The sequence below is a fragment of the Amblyomma americanum genome, chromosome 6 (genome assembly GCF_052857255.1).
Source record: "Amblyomma americanum isolate KBUSLIRL-KWMA chromosome 6, ASM5285725v1, whole genome shotgun sequence".
Lineage (NCBI taxonomy): Eukaryota > Metazoa > Arthropoda > Arachnida > Ixodida > Ixodidae > Amblyomma > Amblyomma americanum.
Genome location: NC_135502.1, coordinates 121,246,251 through 121,259,021, shown reverse-complemented (window position 1 = coordinate 121,259,021; position 12,771 = coordinate 121,246,251).

The following is a 12,771-nucleotide window of genomic DNA, read 5'->3' as shown; positions in this document are numbered from 1 at the left end:
CATTTTCTCATCCTCGGCAGCTCGTGCAGCTTTGATGTATGCATCAAATGCATCTGAAAGAGTATTAATCATGGCAAAATTGATGACATGCAGGTGCTGTAAAAATAAAGGTATTTAAGTTATGCACATTTAAAAAAAACAAATGCCTTTGTCAGCGAAGAAATGTACCTAAATAAAAGAGGCCTACTGCCCACAGCTGCTAGTTTTTCTGAGCTCATCCGAGGCTTCTGCATGGCACCAGCCTTAAGAAATTGCCGGCATACTGAGCCGGCGATGCTCCTTCCCCGAACGCTCTTTCCCCTAAGGCTCTTTGGGGAAGGAGCATCACCAGGAAGGAGCGTCACTTTTGTGGGGAACCCCACAAAAGTTTCGTGGCGTCCTTGCAAAACAAGAAGTCTCGACCTCGGGAAGAAGCCAGCGCCACCGCTCTGCACTGACAATTTTTGCTCCCGAGGTGGACCTGCAATAAACCAGCTGCACATATGATATCTATAAACCATATAACATATTGGGGAGAGAGTTATTTGCCACAGTAAAAGTGCTAAAATCCTATTCCTCAGGACTCCTATATGAAACATTACGAAAACAGCAGTTTTCCTTGCAAACGCTACTAATGATAAAACATGACACATCGCTCTCTTCTTTGGAGTGAGCAGCGCGATGGGCCACCGGGTCACGTTTGTGTGCAATCATATCAAGTTGCCTTTGACAGCATAGATGAGCCTTTTTATCTCTATTTCACGCTCCACTGCACCCTGGCAACAGTAATGCTGCCAAATATTCGGAAGCACAGAACTAACAGATGAAACATTATGAATATTTAAAACACACCAATTAAATCTTAGCACAAGGGGCTGTGCTAATTAGAACATGAAAGATGAGAGGCTGTGGTCATGGTCTAGTGATCTAAGCCTTCATTAAGCAAAGCTTCCCTGAGCTGTCACAGGTTCAAATTGTGCCTGGGGCTCCTGTGCAGGCAATTTTTTTTCCGCTCCAAGCCGTTTGGATGGAAAATTTCACGTGTCCGAGAGATGTGCACTGATCCTCCGCCCTATACGTTTCCACAGTTTCTAGATTGTTTGCCTGCAGCTACCAAGAACGAGAACTAAACGCATTTCAAGCTTACAAACTAGTTCTAAATATGAGAAGCCATTGTATCTGGCCATTCACCTCAGCAAGAACACCTGGATTCCCTGGTGCAGCAGGACCAATGCTAGTGGAAGCCTGGAAAGTGTGCAAAGTGTTAGCATTTGCAACAAGAGTAATGCACAGTGTCGGTGAAGTTTTAAGGCCAATCGCTTTTCGCTTCAGCCGCATAACAGCCTTTACGGCAATATTAAAGACTGAGTGACCTTGAAATGCTAGCAGGTTTCTTCTTGCGACACAGAAGCTTCCTGCTTGACTACAGTTTTGAATGATCCACTACATGAATCATTCTAGGAACATCGATTTCACTGCAGCTGAATGCTGTAGCCTTAACACTTTTGACCAAGACTGTACATAGTACATTAAAGGGACAGTGAGGAGAACTCAAATTTCTTTCGTAAGCAAAATCTGAGTTGTTCCGGGCTTGTACGGGAGCGAAAGATGCATTTATTTCAAAGAAACTTGGATTCGAAGTTGAAAAAGTTTTTCTCGCCACTCCGATTCAAACTCGGGAGCTCTTACGACATCACGGCGCGCTATTATGACGTTACAGGACACAATGACGTGATATGTGACGTAAACGCAGACTTCGTGATTTCTCGCGGCTAGCGGTGCGGTCTAGCAGCAGCCGAAATGAAAGCTGCCGCCTTCACACGTTGAAGGCATCTATCGGGGGTCACTACCGTTGCTTCGTTTACGTTTGCACCGGCCTCTTGCCAGCGTTACGGTGGATCCGGTTCCCGAGCCCGATGACAAAGTTCTCGCAAAAACTCCGGCCTGCATTTCAGCGACCTCAGCCCCACAGAGCGTGCGATGCTTTTTAGGGAGCACGGTTCAGTTAGGCGCCAGCGGGTCGTTTCCCTCTTCCGCCATGGCCAGCCATTGCAAATTAAATATCAAAACCCAAGTGCGGGGAGTCGTGAGGGGCCAGGACAAGGTCAGCGCGTCGCGCCCATCTGAGGCTTGCCGGGCATTTGGGGTCAACGGATTGCGATTCCATGAACGGCGCGGTTGCACGGTGCAGAAGGCGGCGTCGAGGTCTCAAACGGTTGCAAGGGCAAGGGTTATTTATTTATTTTTTTTTGCCACAAATACGAATGGGTACTCAAGGGCGCTCGCATTTAAAGTAGGCGGCTTGAAAGTAAAGCCGACGCTTCAACGGCTTCTGCGCGTCTCCGGATGTACAGGGTCCACTGGATCGGGCTATCTCGCCCACTTGCATGTACCTTCAGATGTGTACTGTTAATGGATTAAATTAGTCGAGAGCTCGAAAAGAACAGCACCGCCCAACTACCGAAGCTATTGAATGATGTCACAACGCGCACCTCGCCGCGGAACCGAATCGGTCTGGTCTGGCCAGCACAGCTGGCGCACTCGACGCGAAATAGACATGCTCCAAGTCTCCGCCAGTGCGGTCAGAGTGCGCCTAGGCCGCCGAACGCGTCACCGGTCAAGCGCAGTTGGAGTATAGAGGGTCTCGCTTTGGCCGACGTGACGATGTGCAGTGCGCGTGCACGCGTTACGCCAGGCTATAAACGCGCATTAAAGGGACACCGAGAAGAAATTTAGGTTGCCTTGTATAGATAGAATACAAGCTCCTGAGCACAAAAACGCCACTCTTACTGAAAACAAAGAGCTTGTAAGGTAGAAAATAGCAAGGAACAAATACAGGTATCGCCGCCACAGGGCAATATCGCAAGTACAAGCGTGATGACGTCATAGGGCAAGAGACGCCACCTTGGAAGAATGTTCCTTTCTACATGGAAGCTGCGAATCTCTGAGGCTGACAGAATAAGGTGACGCAGTTCAATATTGAAGTAAGTTTTTGTTTTAAAACCGATAGAGCACTTTTATCACTCGAGGAAGGCAGACAAAACACAACCTGAATGTTGGAAGCAAAGAAAACCAATGCTTGGCGGCGTCACAGGCAGCCAGGAGAGTTTCGATTTGTTATGGCGCTTAGCGTCTATAAGCTTTGCGTGCCCCGTGGTTTTGTTTTTGATGCGTCTCGATTTACAAGTGCCGAACAGCAGAGGAACTCCAAGTGCTGCTTCAAGTGCTAGTTAACTTTTGAAGGAGCCTGTAAATGCTGGTCAAATGATCGCCACGGTCAATGAAAAACTATGATGGCACGATGGTCGGTGATCGTACAAGGCAGTTCGCAGTATAAAGAGCACTTGTGTCTTCGCACGCTCGCCCGGCGAAACATTCTCGGCTGTGCCAGTCAACTTCAAACTTCTTAACGGAAATCGTTTATTAGGGACGGGTGACAAGGTCATCATCATCATCATCATCATCATCATCATCAGCCTTACTACACCCACTTCAGGGCAAAGGCCTCTCCCATGTCTCTCCAATTAACCCTATCCTTTGCCAGCTGCATCCACCCTTTGCCTGCAAACTTCTTAATCTCATCCGCCCACCCAACCTTCTGCCGCCCCCTGCTACGCTTACTTTCTCTTGAAATCCAATCCGTTACCCTTAAGGACCAGCGGTTATCTTGCCTTCGCATTGCATACCCTGCCCAAGCCCATTTCTTTCTCTTGATTTCGACTACGATGTCATTAACCCGTGTTTGTTCCCTCACCCACTCTGCCCGCTTCTGATCTCTTAACGTTACACAAATCATTTTTCTTTCCATCGCTCGCTGCGTTTTCTTTAACTTAAGCTGAACTCTTTTCGTTAGCCTCCACGTTTCTGCCCCGTAGGTGAGTACCGGTAAGATTAATAATAATAATAATTGGTTTTGGGGGAAAGGAAATGGCGCAGTATCTGTTTCATATATCTTTGGACACCTGAACCGCGCCGTAAGGGAAGGGAAAAAGGAGGGAGTGAAAGAAGAAAGGAAGAATAGGTGCCGTAGTGGAGGGCTCCAGAATAATTTCGACCACCTGGGGATCTTTAACGTGCACTGACATCGCACAGCACACGAGCGCCTTAGCTTTTTTCTCAATAAAAACGCAGCCGCCGCGGTCGGGTTCGAACCCGGGAACTCCGGATCAGTAGTCGAGCGCCCTAACCACTGAGCCACCGCGGCGGGGCGGTAAGATTATGCTGTTGTACACTTTCCTCTTGAGGGAGAAACTCCGTGTTGGAGAAACTCCGCGCTGGAGATACTCCGCGCTGGAGAAACTCCGCGCTGGAGAAACTCCGCGCTGGAGAAACTCCGCGCTGGAGAAACTCCGCGCTGGAGAAACTCCGCTTTGGAGAAACTCCGCTTTGGAGAAACTCCGTGTTGGAGAAACTCCGTGTTGGAGAAACTAAGTGCTGGAGAAACTCCGTGTTGGAGAAACTCCGCGCTGGTAAACAAACAGCCACTCATGATCTGCGAGAATTTGCCATATGCGCTCCACCCCATTCTTATCCTTCTAGTTATCTCCCTCTCAAGATCCGGATCAGCTGTCACTACCTGCCCTAAGTAGACGTATTCCATCACAATTTCTAGCCTCTCGCTGCCAATTGTGAACTGTTGTTTCCTTGCTAGGCTGTTGAACATTACCTTGGTTTTCTGCATGTTAATTTTTAGACCCATCGATCTGCTCTGCCTGTCTAACTCATTGATCATGATTTGCAGTTCACCTCCTGAGTGACTCAGCAAGGCAACGTCATCAGCAAATCGCAGATTATTTAGGTATTCTCAATTTATCCTTATTCCCAACTGTTCCCAATTCAGGCCTCGAAATACATCCTGTAAACATGCGGTGAACAGCATTGGCGAGATCGTGTCTCCTTGCCTGACGCCCTTCCTTATTGGAATTTTATTGCTGACTTTATGGAGGACTGTAGTAGCTGTGCAGGTGCTATATATATCTTACAGTATTTTGACATAATGCTCTTCTACCCCCTGATTACGCAATGCCTGTATGACTGCTGAGGTTTCCACTGAGTCGAATGCTTTGTCATAATCAATGAAAGCTATATATAGAGGTTGGTTATATTCTGCGCATTTCTCTATCACCTGATTGTTAGTGTGAATATGATCTATTGTGGAATATCCTTTGCGAAAGCCTGCCTGATCATTTGATTGATTAAAGTCAACGTTGCACAGACTCTATTAGCGATTACCTTAGTAAATACTTTGTAGGCAACGGATAGTAAGCTGACCGACCTGTAATTTTTCAAGTCCTTGGTGTCTCCCTTCTTATGAATTAAGATAATGTCTGCATTCTTCCAAGCTTCTGGTACAGTCGAGGTCATAAAGCATTGCGTATACAGGGTGGCTAGTTTTTCTAGCACGATGTCCCCTCCATCCTTCAACAGATCTGCTGTTACCTGATCCTCCCCAGCTGCTTTTCCCCTTTTCATTGCTTCTAAGGCTTTCTTTACTTCATCTTTCGTTACTGGCAGGATGACGCATTGGTGTGCCCTGCTGTCTTTCTCATGAACGTTCTGATTACATTGGCTACTGTACAGGTCTGTGTAGAACTCTTCGGCTACGTTAACTATCTTATCTATATTGCTAATGACATTGCCCTGCTTGTCTCGTAATGCATACATCTGGTTTTTACCTATACCTAGTTTCCTCATCACTGTTTTTAGGCTACCTCCGTTCTTTATAGCATGCTCGATTATCTCCATATTAAACTTCCTTATGTCGGCTACCTTTCGCTTATTTATTAACTTTGATAGCTCCGTTAGTTCTATTCTATTGGTAGGGTTAGATGCCCTCATGTTTTGGCGCTTCCTAATCAGATCTTTCGTCACCTGAGATAGCTTCCCGGTATCTTTTCGAACTGTCCTACCGCCTACTTCAACTGCGCACTCCGTAATTATTGATGTCAGATTATCGTGCATTGAATGAACATCAAGATCATCTTCCTCAGTTAAAGCCGATTATCTGTTTTGCAGCGCTATCCTAAACTCCTGTGCTTTCCCTCTTACGGCTAACTCGTTAATGGTCTTCTTCTTCACTAGCTTCTTCCGTTCCCTCTTCAAGTCTAAGCTAATTCTAGACCTTACCATTCTGTGGTCGCTACAACGCACTTTTCCGACGACGGCCTCATCCTGAATGATGCCAGGTTTAGCGCATAGCATGAAGTTGATTTCAATTTTAATCTCACCATTGGGGGTCTTCCAGGGCCACTTCCTGTTTTCTTGTTTGCGGAAGAAGGTATTCATGATCCGTAAATTATTTCTATACACGAATTCGACTAATAAATCTCCCCTGTTATTTCTAGAGCCTATTCCATAGTCACCTACCGCGTGGTCGTCAGCCTGCTTCTTGCCCACCTTCGCACTGAAGTCGCCCATCAGTACAGTGTACTGCGATTTTACTTTATTCATTGCCGATTCTACGTTTTCAAAGAAACTTTCAACGGTCTAGTCATCATGGCGGGATGTGGGTGCGTAGGCCTGGACCACTTTCCTGCACCGGACAGGCCGCCATTGGAATCTGAACCTGGCAACGTTTAACGCTAGAACTTTAGCTAGTGAGGCTAGCCTAGCAGTGCTGTTTGAGAAACTGGCGGGAATTAAATGGGATGTGATAGGGTTTAGCGAAGTTAGGAGGACAGGTGAGGCGTATACAGTACTAAAGGACGGACATATACTGTGCTATCGCGGGTTAGAGGATAGACGAGAACTAGGTGTGGGATTCCTCATTAATAAGGAAATAGCTGGCAACGTAGAGGAGTTCTACAGTATTAACGAGAGGGTAGCAGCTATAGTAATTAGGCTGAATTGAGGGAGACAAGGTTCAAGGCAGTTAAAAAAATTGTTGATGGCCTAGCTGTGTTAGGCCAGGATATACGTAGCGAGAGCGTGGAGACTTCTGCATCGGAAGATTGCATACACTCGATGCGCCTTTACTGATGGTTAAATCTTGAGCCGTCGTGGCGGAGTGGCAGTCTCCGCCTCAAACCACAACGGCCCTGGTTCGATTCCGAGCCTCGGCACAGGTTTTTTTTATTCAGTGAGTGGGCGGGGGATTTCAGTGGCTCCCATAGATGCCGCCACAGAATACTTTGGTTTGCGGTTAAGCGCAGGCTCTGTTAAGGTGCGTTTACACTCCGGAGTAATGCGCGCGCGCGCTGCATGGCGACGTCACGTCGGCCAAACCGAGACCCTCTGTGCTCCAACTGTGCTTGACTGCCGACGCGTTTGACGGTTTCGGCGCACTCTGACCGCACTGGCGGAGACGTTAAGCATGCCTCTATTTCGCGAAGGGTGCGCCAGCCGCCGCCGGCCCGGCCAGACCGATTCAGCTCCGCGGCGAGGTATGTGCTGTGACATCATTAAATAGCTTCCGCAGTTGGACGGAGCTGTTCTTTTCGAGCTCTCAGCTAATTTTCTCCATTCACAGTACACATATGAAGGTACATGCAAGTAGAGAGCCCAATCCAGTAGACGCCATACCGCCGGAAACGCGCTGAAGCCGTTGAAGCGTTGGCTTTACTTTCAAGCCGCCAACTTTAAACGCAAGCGCCCTTGAGCACCCATACGTTTTTGTGGAAAAAATAAAATAAATAACCTGCCCCTTGCAACCGTGGGAGACCTCGATGCCTCCTGCTGCACTGTGCAACCGCGCCGTTCAAGGAATCGCAATCCGTTCGCCCCTAAGCCCCGGCTAGCCTCCAATGGGCGCGACGCACCGACCTTGTCCTGGCCCCTTGCGACTCCCCGCACTGGGGTTATGATATTTAATTTGCAACGGCTGCTCACGGCGGAAGGGGGAAACGACCCGCCGGCGCCTAGCCTTACTGTGCTCCCTCAAAAGCATCGCACGCCCTGTTGGGCTGAGGTCGCTGAAATGCAGGCCGGAGTTTTTGCGAGAACTTCATCGTCAGAACGCTGCCTTCCCGTCTTTGCAGTTTTTTGGTAATTTGTGCTATAATCTGGGAAGCGCCGCTCCATTTTTGCCACGGCGATAAAAGTGGAGGCTGTTGGGCCTCTATTCTAACCCGGTGGGTCGACAGCAGCTGCCCAGAGGAAGCGCCTGCACCGCCAGAGTGACTCGAGCAGCCAGGGCACTGTTGTGTACTCGGTGCCAAGTGCAGACTCCTCGTCCTCGGCCGACGACGGTTTCATACCGGTTGTTGGCAAGAAGGCCAAGCGCAGACTGCGTAGATAAGCCGATTCGTCCTCATCGAGCCCGTCAACGGTGTCCCCATCAAGAACGCCAACGATCATCACGGCGCGAAATTCCTCGGCGCATACAGCCTTGTTTGTGCCGTTGAACTGAACGGACAACTTGAACCTTCCAAACAGGAAAGCCATCTCTATTTATCTGGAGAGCCTCGTACCGGGAGGCATTAAATATGTCAGAATCAACCCGTTCAACAACGTCATTTCCATTCATGTGGTGGAGCGAAGTGCACTAGAGAGTTTAACCGCAATCACCAAACACGGCAACATCAGTGTACGCCCCCTTATTCTCCAGGACAGCGGCACTACGGCTGGCGTAATCTACAACGTCGACATCGCCATCAGTGACGCAGATTTACCCATGTTGATCAAGCCGGCAACCAACGGCATTTCCATCATTCAAGTTCAGCGGTTAGGAAGATCTACATGCATCAAGCTGACCTTCAAGGGTGACTGCATACCATCGTACGTGAAGGTTGGACACTTTCGTCATCCTGTTCGACCTTTTGTGCCTAAGTCACTTCAATGCAGGAAGTGCATGAGGATAGGCCACGTGAGCGGCGTCTGCATCAACTCCATCGTGTGCCCGCGATGCTCCGAGTCACACGGCGGTGACGTTTGCCGCGCGACTACCTTGAAATGCGCCAACTGCTATGGCCCTCATGACTCTTCCTCGAAAGACTGCCCCCGCCTCAATACCGAGCGGGCAGTACTGAAGCAAATGGTGCGAAACCATTCTACGCACAAAGAAGCCGCCGCAAAGGTGCGGCGACGTCGTTTGCGCCGCCGAAAGTCCTCAAAGAAAGCAGTCACATTTGAGAAGAATGCCCCAAACGCATCTGCAGCTTGTCCGCCTCCAAAAAAATTCGTACCAAAACAAGGGAGCCCGGCGCTTGGTGAGACTTGTCCTTTTGCCTCAGATTCAACTTGGCCACCACTGCCAAAGCCTTCTACGCCTACAGGGTCAGGCTTGTTGGCGCACTCAGAGCAGTGTGCAGCGCCTACGACTGATCCAGCTAACAGGCACGATCAAGGTCATGGCCCAGATATGCAAGCGATTGCAATGATAACGTCACTAATGAATGCCATGCGTGCTCTGCTTTCCAGCCTACGAACGCAGGCAGCAAAAAGCGCACTTCAAGTGCTGGACGCGCTACATCCAGTTCTTGCGGCTCTAAAGTAGAAGGAATCATGCCTCCTTCGGACCTGTCTTTTCAAAAGAAAGTCAAGCAAACTTTCATTTTCCAATGGATTGCTCGTGGACTCCAGTCCCGGCATTCCGATTTACGGCACTACGTCTACGAGAATCACTTCCTCAATCTGGTGATTTGTGAACCGAAGACCCCGGCAATTTTGCAAATATCCGCCTTCGAGGAATTTGCATTACCCACGCAAAACAGATCCAGCAAAGTCATCGTCTACATTCGACGTGAACTTACATATGTGCAACATTCAGTTCCTCCGAACGAAGACAATCAGTACGTTTGGCTGACAGTGAAGACCCGAGACCTCACGTTTACGTTACTGGCGGTGTACTTGGCGCCATCAAGTCGTTTTGAAGCCAGAAGGTTGAGTGGTTTAATGGAAGCTACACCTGCCTCGTGGGTCATTATGGGCAACTTAAATGCTCATCACACCATGTGGGGAGGCGTTAGGATGGACGTTAGGGGAAGACAGCTTGTGTCCTTCGCCTCTGACCATGACCTCCAGTGCCTTAATGACGGAAGCCCGACCTATATCCGAGGGGTGACTTATAGCAGCTGCTTGGATTTGACTTTCGTTTCACAGTGCCTTACCAACAGCATCCGGTGGTTATCGGATGTAGAAACCCATGGCAGCGAACATATTTCTACCTATCTGATTATTACCAGCCATTCTAAATTTTCCCCAGCCACGTGTAAGCAGCGCATTTACTGGACAGTTTTTAAATTACTTATGGAGGCAGCTTGCACAGAGGGCTTCTCTACCGGTCTTGAACAAAAAATTAAGGTCATGGAATACGCCACCTGCCCCTTTAACCCTGTGGCTAAATACACCGATTTTGACTTCGAATTGCACCGACTACGATCACAACGGCGCAGGGCAGAGCGCAGATACCAACGCACAAAGTCGCGCCTAGATCTAAGAGATGCTAGGCGCATACAGAAGAAGATTCAGCGCAGAATTCAGACACTACAAACACAACGCTGGAGGACATTTTGCCAAACACTTGATCAACGGAAGCCTTTGTTACACGTTTGGAGCGTAATTCGGGGTCTTCGCACGTCTCCTCAACAGCGCTACCCATTCAAATCCGTAGCGCTCCACCAAAGGCGCAGTGTGGTTTAGGTAGCCGAAGATTTCTGCGCAAGAATAACAGGCTCTCCGAATTAAGGCGCTACGCTGCACTGCATTAATTTTCCACCCTCAGGATATTCTCGGATGGATGCACTATTCTCCATGGAAGAACTTGATGCTGCGCTTGCTTGTTGTAGAACGTCATCATCACCAGGGCCCGATGGTGTGACGTACCCCGCACTTGCCAACCTTGGCCAAGAAGCTCGACGGGCTCTTTTGGACACTTACAACAAGTCATGGACTGCTGGCATAGTTCCTCATGATTGGAAGACCAGTCGTCTGGATCCACTTCTTAAACCGGGAAAATCACCGCTCGACCTTTCGTCATACCGTCCAATTGCACTCGCCAGCTGCGTCGGCAAAGTCATGAAAAGAATGCTGCTCACACGCGTGAAATGGTACTTGGAGCGATTTCAGATTTATCCAACCTTCGTGTCTGGGTTCCGACGGGGCCGCTCTTCTATCGACAACGAGGTTGACCTTGTAACGTCGGTGCAACACAGCAAAAGTTTGAAAAGATTGACCGTGGCATTGTTTTTGGATATCAAGGGAGCGTACGACAACGTAACGCATCACGCCATTTTGGACGCAATGGAAGCTGCTGAGATCGGAGGCCACACGTTCAGCTGGATACGCAGCTATTTATCAGAGAGGTCGTTTTTTGTCATGACTGCGGACGGATCAACGTCCTTACACCGAAATTCGCGCGGACTCCCTCAGGGTGTAGTGCTGAGCCCAGTTCTCTTCAACCTTGCTCTCATCGGCCTGGTCTACGTATTGCCTCAATCTGCTCAGATCTCTGTATATGCAGATATCTGTATTTGGGCATCAGGGGTGACCCGTCCACAAGTTGCAAGACTTCAAAAGGCGACATCGATATTGACATCTTATCTTCGATTGCTGGGCCTGAACATTTCGACCGAAAAGTGTTCACTTGTGGCGTTCACACGCAAAATAATGTCACGCTACACCATTCGCATTAATGGTGAAGCCATTCCCTATGAGAGAAGCCACAGATTCCTTGGTGTTGTCATCGATAGGAACCTCTCGTGGAGTCCACATGTCTACGACATGAGAAAGAGACTAATTGCAATTGTCTAGGTCCTCTCCTTCATCGGGGGAAAGTTCTGGGGCGCATCAGTGCGCTCTATGCTTCAACTGTACCGTTCACTATTTCTGAGCTACATTCGGAACAGTCTTCCGATATTCAGTTGCATTAGAAAGACAAATACAAAGACTCTTCATAGTGTGCAAGCGCAAGCTCTCCATATCTGCCTTGGACTGCCTAAATGTGCATCAAGAGCAGCAACTGTTCTTGTTGCCCGGTAACATCCTGTTACTACACACATTGCTGTTGACACCATGAGAACACATATTCGGCACCTCACACCGGTTCCCTGTAATCACCTCGCAACACTCCCAATAATTAGGCCGCGTACTGCATTCGCGAGAGTCATAGAAGCTCATTGCGCATATCTTCCATCGGAGTTCAGCCCTGCGTCAAGACCGTGCTCACCCTTATGGAGTCTTTATGAACCTCGGGTTCACCTCTATATTCCTGGAATTACGAAGAAAGCTTTTGCATCAATACCCGCTCTCAAACAACTGACATTGAATCACCTGAATTCTTACCACAGTCACCGCATACATGTTTACACAGAAGAATCAGATCACTCGACCTGTTCTGCGGGGTCGGTGGTGATACCGGCCAGATCCATCTTCATTAAAGTGAAGACGACCTATCCAACATCTTCAACAGGTGCGGAAATCGCAGCCTTACGGGCTGCGGTAGAGTTCATCAGTCAAGAACCTCCAAATGACACGACAGTTTTCCCCGACTCTAAAGCAGCCCTTCAAGCCCTGCAAGCTGCGCTACGCCGCGGGTCGCAGGAACAACTTGTTGCTGAGATCCGTCTACTGTACCACGGCACCGTTTCCAAAGGTCATGACATCATTTTTCAATGGCTGCCAGGACACTATGGTATTAACGGTAATCACCAGGCTGATGCGGCTGCGCGTTCTGCTCACAACGACGGACTTCCAGTGAGGATCCCAATATCAAGACCTGACGCACCGTGTGGGCTTCGCCCTTTGGCGCTGGAGCTCACACTTTTAGCGTGGAACACGGGAGAGTTTTGCAACCTCCGCCTCAAGGCACTGGACCCTGGACTGCGCCTTCGTCTTCCACGTAACTTAGCACGTCGC